Source organism: Dipodomys spectabilis, unplaced genomic scaffold (genome assembly GCF_019054845.1).
Source record: "Dipodomys spectabilis isolate Male_0828 unplaced genomic scaffold, ASM1905484v1 ptg000363l, whole genome shotgun sequence".
Taxonomy (NCBI): domain Eukaryota; kingdom Metazoa; phylum Chordata; class Mammalia; order Rodentia; family Heteromyidae; genus Dipodomys; species Dipodomys spectabilis.
The window spans coordinates 4,510,586-4,522,513 of record NW_024871040.1 but is presented as its reverse complement, the minus strand read 5'-3'; the positions used below and the strand labels follow the sequence as shown (position 1 = coordinate 4,522,513).

The following is an 11,928-nucleotide window of genomic DNA, read 5'->3' as shown; positions in this document are numbered from 1 at the left end:
AACCATCCTTGGGGACCCAGCCTGAAGGTTCCAAAGCAGCTTCATGGCTCATTGCTGCCCTCTGCAGGTCTCACCAATTTCCTGCACTGGTGGTTCCCTCATTCCCAGCTAACCTCATCTCCTGCCTAAATATCCCATTTTGCAGAGGAAGAAACTGAGATGCCAGTGCTGTCTTATTTCGGGGCCCATGGGATAGAAAAGCGCAAGAATCCCAGTAAACTGGTGAATAGTGTTCTCATTCTCTGTAACCTCTTCTTCAGAATGGGCAGAATAAATCCTGACCTGGGGTGGGGATGTAGCTCAGTGGTATTTTAGAAAGTACAAGGCCCTGGATTTAATCCCCAGTTTGAAAAAAGAAAGGCGGGGTGGGGGTGGGGGGAGAAAGAGAAAGAGAGGGAAAAAAATAAGCTGGGCATTGGTGGCTCATGCCTGTAATCCTAGCTACTCAGGAGGCTGAGATTTGAGGATCATAGTTCGAAACCAGCCCAGGCAGCAAAGTCCATGAGACCCTTATCTCTAATTAACCACTCAAAAACTGGAAGTGGTACTATGGCTCAAAGTGCTATGAGCAAAAAGAGCTCACAGCACCCAGACACTGAGTTCAAGCCCCACAAGCCCGGGAGGGGGGGTTGGTGGGAAGAAGTGGAGGGGGAGGAAGGAAAAAGAAAAACAAAAAAGAAGCAAAGAAACAAAGAAATGGCTGAGTGTGGTGTTACATTCCTTAATCCCAGCAACTTAAAAATCAGAGAAGTAGAAGAACTGAGAGTAGGAGGTCAGTTTAGCCAAAGAGAAGTAGACCTTATCTCTAAAAGAAAAATACAAAGGGATTGGGAGTTTGGTTCAGATGCAAGATAAACTGCCTACCAGGAGGAAGCCTTGGGCTTAATCCTTATACTGAAGAAAAAAAAAAAAACACTGACTTTACAGGATCATGAACAATGCTAGCTGCCTTCAAGTCACCCAGCGGATGGACTAGGCAAAATGAGTACCCAGGCCTTCTGAACCCTGCTGTACACCCATCAGAAAAAAAAAAATCCCCAAAGGGCAAAGTTCTAAATTCTTTCTTTCTTGTGCTGTTTGGACACCTTGGTTTCTATGGGGAAATCTGGGGTTCATTAGGGCTCACAGGATCATTAAATGACTGGGGGAAAGGGAGAGTTTGGTGGGAAGACTTCATCTATAAATATCATTCTCTGGTTCATATACCCCTCTTTAGCTTCATTTGAATATTTTATATTCACTCATTTACTTGTTTTGAGATGAGAGGTCTCACTATGTTTGTCACATTGCTCCTGAATTCCTGCGCTTAAGCAATTCTGCCTCAGCCCCTAAGTAGCTGAAACTATAAGCCCATGCCACTCAACTTTTATATCTTTCTTTATATATATTTATTCATTTTTTGTGACAGTACTGGGGCTTGAACTTAGGGCCTAGACTCTGTTCTTAGCTTTTCCCCTCAAGGCTGGCACTGTACCACTTGAGCCACAGCTCCAATGCTGGCTTTTGGTGGTTAATTGGTGATGAGTCTCATGGAGGGGCTGGGAAAGTGGCTCAGTGGTAGAGCGCTTGCCTTGCATGCATAAGGCCCTGTGTTCGATTCCTCAGCACCACATTAGCAAAAAGAAAAAAGCCAGAAGTGGTGCTGTGGCTGAAGTGGTAGAGCGCTAGCCTTGAGCTGAAGAGCTGAGGGACAGCGCCCAGGCCCAGAGTTCAGGCCCCACGACCAGACCAAAAAAAAAAAAAAAAGAGTCTCATGGACTTTCCTTCCTGAGCTGGCTTTAAGCTATGATCCTTGGACCTCAGCCTTCTGTTTTGCTAGGATTATAAGCATGAGCCATTGGCACCCAGCTTTGTGCTCAACTTTTAATATTTTACATATAAACAAATGTGTTACATGTATGAGTTACCATGTAACAGATACTCTGAAGATGTTTGGTTTGGGTTTGCAAGCTCTGTTCTCTTTTTAAATTTTTTATTTATTGTAAAGATGCTGTACAGAGGGGTTCCCATTACATGAGTAAGGGAATGAGTACATATCTTGTTGAGCATTGTTACCCCTTCCCTCCCCCTCCTCTCTCACTCCTCCCCCAGCAAAGTTGTAAAGTTGAATTCCAATATACTGTCTTGTGGGTATCCTTGTTGCAATAAGTCATCCTGTGTCCTTGTTTCAGCGTTTTGGTATTCCCCTTCCCCTTCCCAAATTAGACAAATGTATATACAAGATACAGGGTACCAAAATCAAGTACAGTGACAACAGGGGATATACCATAGGGAGAAGAACATACAAAGAAAACAAAAAGTCACATAGTACATTTAAAACAACAACAACAAGGAAAGGCTCTGTCCTCTTGACATAGAAAATTATTTGGACACAAACCCATAACCAGTAGCCTTCCCCTCCCCTTAGTGCCTCTGGTCCTTCATCCTCAGGACTTTCAGGAGAGCACTCCCTCTCTAAACCTCCCATTCTTTTCAATATAGCTTTCTCTTTCCTTCTCTCTCTGTCCTTCTTCTCCCTCCCTCCTCCCTTCTCCTTTTCTTTATCCTTCACTAGAGGAAGGAGGAACATGGTGTCTACACATAATACTGTGTAACTCCTAATTTGCTGTCTGTATCTGCTAGCTCTAAGCCCGTAACACAGACCCTTGATCTCACCGCCCCCCTCCCATGTCCTCAAGTGCTCAGCACATAGTAAGTGTTCAGTCTATACTAGTTGAATGGGGATTATTTGTGTGGTCTGGAAGAGGACATAACCCAAAGAGAGATAGGTTCTTATTGTGTGTGATCATGATAAGAGGGTCTGAGCTGGGCCACTGCAGGGAGCACCCCAGTCACCCACCAGCAAATCCAAGCAAGTCACCATCAGCTTACTACACTGTCCAAGACAGCAGTCATTGTGGCTATTTCAGTCTCATTACAATGCAGTTCTCCTATAGCTGGTGCCCGGTAATCACCAAGGGAACTAGTGACCACTGTAATGCTCAACACAGATGATAGAACACGCCCATTGTGGTGGAAAGGAACTAAAAGGCCATCTTGCTTCTGATCTCTCATCCTACTTAACATACCATCCTTATTTTCTAACCTGGCCATTTCTTGAACATACCCATAACTTTGAAGTCTCCTTGTCTTTGTCTGTTCATAGCACCAGCTCAGGTATCACCTGCCCAGGAAAGCCTTCCCCAGACTCCTGACTCTTCCTAGATCTTCCAAGGACATACATGTCTCTACCATGGCTCCTTGGTGCTGCAGATTCACCATCTGCCCATCCATCTGCCTCTCCCAGGTACCCATGGCCTCACGTGGCTGTCCCTCAGAGACACTGTCCCACTGTCAGCCCTTTGGTTGGTCCTTTCTACCAAATCCATGTGTAAGCTCTGTGAGCTCCTCTTCTAGAATGGTCTTGGGAGTCCAGTCCTTTCTTTTACTTTGTTTCCATCCTAGTCTTGCTCACCAATAGGTCTTCCACATTAGACAGTTGCCACAGGAGTACTCAAAAGCCATAGAGAGAGGGGCTGGAGGCCTTTAAGTACTGAATTTGAGTCCCAGTCTCAGATTTTTTTTAAAGTTATTTTTATTTTATTTATTTATTTATTTTTTATTTTTGGTCGGTCGTGGGACTTGAACTCTGGGCTTGGGCACTGTCCCTGTGCTCTTCATCTCAAGGCGAGTGCTATACTGCTTGAGCCACAGCGCCACATCCTCAGATTTTTTTTTTAAAAAAAAGGAAAAAACAAAAATACGGACAGAAAGTGGAGTTTTGTCTCTGAAGAGCTGGTGTTTGCCAACAAGGGGATGAGGAATCTCCCCCAGTTCACAGGGCCTTAAGTAGGGAAGAAGCAGGGGCTGGACTAGGAAAGTAGAGACATAGAGAAAGGACTGGCCAGGGTGGTACTAAGGACTTAAGAGTTGGAGGGAGATAGACTTGGTAAGGAAGGAAAACTCCTGGGCCAGCAGCTTCTGTGACCTTGGGAATGACATGGGCTAGATTTAGTACTGTCCCAAGGCCAGTAGAGCTGAAATGAGCTCTATACTCTGGAGAAGCTGCAGGAAGGAAAGGAAGGAAAAAGGGAAGGAAGGAAGGAAGGAAGGAAGGAAGGAAGGAAGGAAGGAAGGAAGGAAGGAAGGAAGGAAGGGAGGGAGGGAGGGAGGGAGGGAGGGAGGGAGGGAGAGAGGGGGGAAGGTGGACGGAGGGAGAGAGGGAGGGAGGAAACTTTGGTTCTTTATAAGTCATCTAGACTATGATACTTTCTTATAACAGCCCAAACTAAGACAATGCATTTCTCTGCCAGTACCAGAGTCTGAACTCAAGGCCTCCCTCTTGCTTGGCTTGCTTACTTGGCTGGTGCTGTACCACTTAAGCCATGCCTCTAGCCTGGCATTTCACTGGTTACTTTGATGGAATCTTGCAGACTTTTCTGTCCTGGCTGGCTTTGAACTATGCTCCTCTAGATTTCAGCCTCTTGAGCTAGGGTTACAGGTGTAAGCCATAGGCAACTGGCTTCATGTTCTACTTTGTGGGGAAGCAGGGTTTGGGGCTTGAACTCAGGGTGCTTGTACTTTTGCTTGGGTTTTTTTGCTCAAGACTAGCAATCTACCACTTGAGCCATACCTTCACTTCTGACTTTTGGATGGTTAGTTGGAGATACAGAGTCAGTTTGTCTGCCTAGGGTGACTTCAAACTAAAATTCTCAAATCTCAGCCTTCTGAGTAGCTAGGATTACAAGTGTGAGCCTTTGGTGCCCAGCTGTTTTTCACTTTTTGAGAAACTACATAGTACTCTTTTTCTAATTCACCTGAAGGTGTTATATGGGTGGGCACAGTGGCCCTCTGCCTGAGATTCCAGTTTTCAGGGCTCCCATCCACCTAGCCCTCACAGATGGCAGACTTGGGACCAGGCCTCCACAGACATAAATTACTTTCCATTCCAGGCCTGGGTGCTGTCCCTGAGCTCTTCAGCTCAAGGCGAATGCTCTACCACTTGAGCCACAGTGCCACTTCCTTTCCATTCTTACAGCCATCCATTTCAACAAGGCACAGAGACGGGACCTCAGAGAGATAGTGACCTTCCCATCACACAGCAATAGGTGGACGCCCAGATTTGAGCTCAGCCTACCAGAGACCCAAACAAGTGACCATTGTACCCTCAGGCTATGGTGGGGCCCCTTAAATATAGCAGGGCTTTCTGCCTTAAGACATACTCAGAGCTAGCTCCAAAACCTTTCTCCTTCTGTGTGGTCAGCACTACCATCTCTATCCTAGCTAGAGGCTGAAGGAGAACAACTTTCAAGTGAGATGTGATCACATGACCCCTCCTTCCCATCATCTGTTATCCATCATCTATTATGTCAGCCCTGGGGAGCCAGGGGCAAGAACAGAAAACCAGGGTCAGCAATACAACTGGTCTCTAGCTTTGATTGCTGGTGCTGTGCTGGACAATGCACCCCCCTCCCCAGGCCTGTGAACCCCTGGCCCAGAGCTGGGAGCAGGGATATGTTAGGACATCCTTGCTAAGTAAGAAGAGAATCTTCTGGAACTGCTGGCCAAGATTCCCAGTGGAGCATGCCAGACCTTCCTCCCAAGTCCCTTCACAGCAAGTCCCCTGCCTTCTACAGAATTATTGATGAGGTCTCTTATATCCAAGCGGAATCCCAGTGGAATCTCCTGACTGCTGTTTGTAGTCTTTGCAGGGAGAGGAGGGGCTGAGATAAAACAAACTTGCTCTGCTCCTGTTATGGCCAGTGTGATATCCAGTCTGACTTCCAGCAGCTTAGAACACCCTCAGGTCAGGGATTCCCTCCATCCATGGTAGTAAAGAGCTCCAGACCTGCTTTGCATCCCAGACCGCTGAGAGGTGGGCAGGCTGATTGAAAAGCTAACACCTGCTTGGGGCACAGGCTCAGACAGGTGGCTGGTATCCTTGAATGCCAGGGAGGCATCTGGACTTAGAGGCTGGGAAGGATCTGCCTGGAAGGAGGCAATGTGACAGCCACACTTCCCATCTGCCCATCAGCTTCCCTCAGGGGAAGGCCTAACATATGGGAGGTGACATGGGGATGTCACAGCAGATGGCAGAGGAGCCTTTGGAGTTGTTAGGAAGGGGCTGTATGTTAGGACAGTACCTCAAGCCCTGGGCTTCTTAGGTGGGGCTCAGGGCCATCCTAGAATAATTTCTTACATAGAAGAAAAGCTCCTCTTTGTGTTTCTTCTCCTAAAATACTCTCCACTTCCCCGCCCCCCAAAAATCAGGTCTACTCTTCCTGTCTCCAGGTCCTCTCTATAGTCTTCCTCAGGCCTAGAATGGTGTGTCTACCTATTATTGTTTAGAGAGGCCCAGGACTATAACTGGATAGAGTTGCCTCTTGGTCCCAGTCTGTGTGGCTCCAGGAGTCACTTAAAGTCAGGTCACCTGTGAAGCAGGTTGTTCTGTCACCTGCCATGTGGACTCTAGGAGTAGTAAATGGGAGAATGCAGGGGACCGGGCTAGGAAAAGGCAATGTAGGAATTCATGAATGAAAATTGTTGGTGGTAGCCAGGTGCCGGTGGCTTACACCTATAATCCTAACTACTCAGGAGGCTGAGATCTGAGGATCATGGTTCAAAGCCAGCTCAGGCAGGAAAGTCTGTGAGACTCTTATCTCCAATAAACTTCACAGAAAAAAAAAAAAGAAGAAGTGGCACTGTGGCTCAAGTAGTAGAGCACTAGTCTTGAGCACAAAGAGGCTCAGGGACAGCTCCCAGGCCCAGAGTTCAAGCCTCAGGACCAGAAACAAAAATTGTTGGTGGTGCATGCCTATAATCCTAGTACTCAGAGGCTGAAGCAGGAGGACTGTGATATATAGGCCAACCTGGGCTACAACTGAGACATCATCTCAAAACAACAACAACAAAGAATAATAGTAATAATAGTGAATGTGCTAGGCAGGGGTGCCTCACATCTGCAATCCTAGCTACTTACTTAGGAGGCTGAGATCTGAGGATCACAGTTTGACAACTTGGGCAGGAAACCCTATATGACATTTGCCTCCAAGTAACCACCAAAAAGCTGGAAATGGAGATGTGGTTCAAGTGGGAGAGCTCTAGCCTTGAGCAAAAAACAAAGCTAAAGGCCTTGAGTTCAAGCCCTAATACCAGCATGCTTGCACGTGTGCGCGTGAATGTGCGCATGTGTGCACACACTCACACACACATACATACCCACGAAGTGCATGAGTGACCATGTGAATTTAATCTATTTTCTGTCTGCTTCCTTTACCTATATGTTAGAGGACCATAAGCGTCATCCTGGTTTAAGGCATCTGGGTGTTCAGTGAGGTTCATCTAGGAGTAGTTCCCATTTCATTTCCCCCAGGCTATAGTGTGATTTGGATGGATTCTAATGGTCTTCTCTTCACTCTAGAGGTCTGAAGTAGGGCTGGACACAAGCCTGAGAGAGGCTGGAACTAAGAGCCTGGTCACCCTGGTCACAGTGGTTGCTGGGCTGGGAGGAGACTTCTCAACACCATGGGTCATGGGAAGCAGGCTGTGATAGGAAAGGGCTCCACTTGGGGATCTGAGGATGACTGGGTATGGTTGAGCCGTGCAGTCACATCTCTGGGCAGCAGGGCACTGAGACCATCTAAATGGACATATCTAAGGAATGCAGAACCCTCCCCGACTACCCATGGTAAAGCCATCTGGAATATGAATCTTACTGGGACTAGACCCAAGCCAGGGTAGGACAGAGGTAGGAGTAAGACCGGGAGTATGAAGAAGGTATTCAAATATTCCATCTTTTCAGACCTCTACCTCCTAAGCTATTAGGGACAGGAAGATGTCTCTAGGAGAGGACACAAATGGAGAGATGAACAGAAAGTTGGGAAAGAAGCTGGGCACTGGTGGCTTGTAATCCTAGCTACTCAGAGTCTGAGATTCGAGGATTGCAGTTTAAAGTGTGTGGGCAGGAAAGTCTGTGAGACTCATCTCTAATTAACCACTCAACAAGCCAGAAGTGGAGCAGTGGCTCAAGTGGTAGAGTACTAGCCTTCAGCAGATAAAGCTCAGGGCCTGAATTCAAGCCCAAGGATGGGCACCAAACAAATAAACAAAAGATAAAAAAAATAAAACAGGTCTGGGAAGGTGGCTCAGTGGTACAGTGCTTGCCTTGCATGCACGAGGCCCTGGGTTCGATTCCTCAGCACCACATAAGCAGAAAAAGCTGGAAGTGGCGCTGTGGCTCAGGGGTAGAGCATTAGCCTTGAGCTGAAGAGCTGAGAGACAGCACCCAGGCCCAGAGTTCAAGACCCACGACCGACAAAAACAAACAAACAAAAAAAACCCTAAAACAAAAGATAAAAAAACAAAACTCTGAGATGGAGCCAGTAAACTAGGAATGTGATCATTCTATACCAAATGAACATCTCATTGTTTATAACTTACCTGGCGTTAGATACTGAGGTGAAGCAGCATTAACACTCTAAGACAACACCATGTTAGCCAACAGGGAAACAGAGTCTCTTCCTTTTATTTTCAATGGTGAGCTTAGTCTTCATGCTTCTGGCCAGATTTTGAAACTAGAGATAGTGAGCTAGTTCCTAGAGGAAGCAGCTGGCACACCACAGTGGGCAACATGAGTGGTTTAATAAAGGACCTTTTTTTTTTTTTTTTTTTTTTTTGTCGGTCATGGGTCTGGGCCTGGGCGCTGTCCCTCAGTTCTTCAGCTCAAGGCGAGCGCTCTACCACTTGAGCTACAGCGCCACTTCTGGTTTTCTGGTGGTTTATTGGAGATAGGAGTCTCACGGTCTCTCCTGCCCGGGCTGGCTTTGAACCGTGATCCTCAGATCTCAGCCTCCTGAGTAGCTAGGATTACAGGCGTGAGCCACCAGTGCCCGGCCAATAAAGGACCTTTTACAGAGGTGTAGGTATACATGAAACAGTGCCCTTCTAACTTAGGATCTGGTGATAGCAGGATGACCCATCCTCCTGGGGCCTGAAAACCAAAGGAAAGGGTAGGTGGAGGAAAGCAGCCATGGCTGGCTACTCCCACCTTGTGACACTTTCTGCTATAACCTGCCAACCTAAGCACCTCCATTAATAGATCTCCAGTGTGGTCTAGTGGAATAGGCCACAACCACAAAAAAGAACCAAAGCTGGGCACCATTGGCTCATTCCTGTAAACCTAGCTACTTAGGAGGCTGAGGTTTGAGGACCAAGGTTCAAAGGCAAACCAAGAAGACAAGTCTGACACACTTAACCACCAAAAAGCTGGAAGTAGAGTTGTGGTAGAGCCTTGAATGACAAAGCTAAGGGACAGTGCCCAGGTCCCGAGTTCAAGTCCCAGTACTGGCACACACACAGTAACAACAAAACAAGAAAATAAAGCAAAGAGCCAGCAAGACTCTGTCTGGGAATTTTAAGCCCCATACCGCACAAAAGCAGGAGCCCCTACTGAGGAAAAAAAAAGAACTGAAAGCAAGGACAGAGGCCATGGATCTAGTAGAAGAATGCCTGTCTAGAAAGCAGGAGACCTTGAGCTCAAACTGATAACTAGCCAATCAAACTAGATGACACATGTATAGGCCAGGTAATATAAAGGATGGTTCATCCACACCAAGGAAAAGTAAGCTCAGTGTATGAGAGGGACCGGAGGTAGCCATCAGGAAGACAGCCTGCCAGGCAGTGTGTACAGCACAAGGTCACTCTAGAGACACAAGCCAATCACCATGGTGGTATGCATGCAGAAGCATAACGCAGAGGCATGAAACCAACTGTTAGCCATGCATGCTTACTTTGGGAGGCGTGATTAACATGGGGGGAACTTCCATTCCACATTTTATTAGCTTTGGTATTACCTTGTATTTTTCACTAAGCATGTAATTCCTCTAAGTGATTCTGTGAGGTAAAGAGGGACATTGTCATACAAGAAATGCACAGGGAATTCCACCCTCATTCTTCAAGGAAATAGAAGAGGCAATCCAAAAATTCATATGGAACAATAAAAGACCCCGAATAGCAAAAACGCTCCTCAACGGAAAGAACACTGCTGGAGGAATATCAGTACCAAATTTCAAACTCTACTATAAAGCCATAGTAATCAAAACAGCTTGGTATTGGCATAAGAACAGACCTCAGGACCAATGGAATAGAATTGAAAACCCAGAAATGAACCTACAGACCTATAGCCATCTAATCTTCGATAAGGGAGCTAAAACAATAGAATGGAAGACAGACAGCCTCTTCAGTAAATGGTGCTGGCAAAACTGGTTAACTACATGTAGAAAACTAAAGCTAGATCCTTCTATATCACCCTGCACCAGAATCAACTCCAAATGGATCAAAGACCTTGAACTCAAAGCAGACACTCTGAAAACATTACAGGATGGAATAGGAGAAACCCTGGGTCTCCTCGGCTCAGGCCGAAATTTTCTGAATAGAGACCCGGAAACACAACAAATCAAAGAAAGGTTGGACAAATGGGATTGTATAAGGTTGCAGAGCTTCTGCAGGGCAAATGACATAGCTAGCAAGATCAATAGAAAGCCCATGGATTGGGAGAAGATCTTTACTAGCCATACAACGGACAAGGGTCTCATATCTAAAATATACTTGGAACTCAAAAAATTAAACCACCCAACAACAAATCCTCAAAGAAACAACTGCCCAATAAGTAAGTGGGCGAAAGACTTAAAGAGAAGCTTCTCTGAAGAAGAAAGAAGGATGGCCAATAGACACATGAAGAAATGTTCAACATCCCTAGCCATAAAAGAAATGCAAATCAAAACAACATTGAGATATCACCTGACTCCAGTTAGAACAGCAAAAATCAAGAACTCTAACAACAACAGATGCTGGAGGGGATGTGGACAGAAAGGAACCTTACTTCATTGTTGGTGGGAATGTAAACTTGTTCAACCACTTTGGAAAGCAGTATGGAGGTTCCTCAAAAGACTCCATATAGAGCTCCCCAATGACCCAGCAATCCCACTTTTGGGCATTTACCCAAATGACCACAAACAAGGCCACACTAAAGCTACCAGCACAACTATGTTTATTGCAGCATTATTTACCATAGCTAAGATATGGAACCAACCCAGATGCCCCTCAGTAGATGAATGGATCAAGAAGATGTGGTATATATACACAATGGAATTCTATGCCTCCATCAGAAAGAATGACATTGCCCCATTTGTTAGGAAATGGAAAGGCTTGGAAAAAATTCTATTAAGTGAAGTAAGCCAGGCCCAAAGAAACATAGGTCCCATGGTTTCCCTTATTTGCAATATCTAGTATAGGTATGAGTCAAGCGGAAAAAGTCAGAGAATGTGATGTTAGGAAAACGAACCCTCAAATATGTATTTTAATGTTTTTGTTTCTTTCATGCATGTGTTTCTAACGCATTTATAATATTATTTCTTTGTTGCTTTGTATGTCCCTCCCCCACAGTGTAACCCCCGCTTTCACTATATTTGATGTCAGTATAACATGAGGAGGAGACGGGGACAAACAAGTCGTTTAAGGATTTAGGTGGACCTGTTGCAACAATGAGAAGTACAAAATGTCATGTCAAAACCAGCTTTACAATGTCGTTGGGGGGGGGGGGTATGATTGGGTGGGGGGGGAGGGGGGAGGCTGGGAAGGGAGGTGAAGGGTAAACAAAGGAGGAGGCTGCAATGCTTGGTAAGAAATGTATGCATTTTCCTGCCCATGTAATTGTAACCCCTCTGTACAGTATGTTCTCAATTAAAATAAAAAAAAAAAAAAAGAAATGCACAGGGGCTGGGAAGGTGGCTCAGTGGTAGAGCACTTGCCTTGCATGCATGAGGCCCTGGGTTCGATTCTTTAGCACCACATAAGCAAAAAGAAAAAAGCTGGAAGTTGCGCTGTAGCTCAAGTGGTAGAGCGCTAGCCTTGAGCTGAAGAGCTGAGGGACAGCGCCCAGGCCCAGAGTTC

At 46.0% G+C, this 11,928-nt stretch overlaps 1 long non-coding RNA gene across 1 annotated transcript; it reads right to left on the bottom strand.

Moving 5' to 3' along the window:
• Nucleotides 1-8,471: 8,471 nt before the first annotated feature.
• On the bottom strand, nt 8,472-9,012 carry LOC122095849. The gene is made up of 2 exons (XR_006145224.1): nt 8,884-9,012; nt 8,472-8,629 (listed from the first exon to the last, which is right to left on the bottom strand). It is a non-coding gene; the product is annotated as an uncharacterized LOC122095849 (long non-coding RNA).
• Between the last annotated feature and the right edge of the window lie 2,916 nt (nt 9,013-11,928).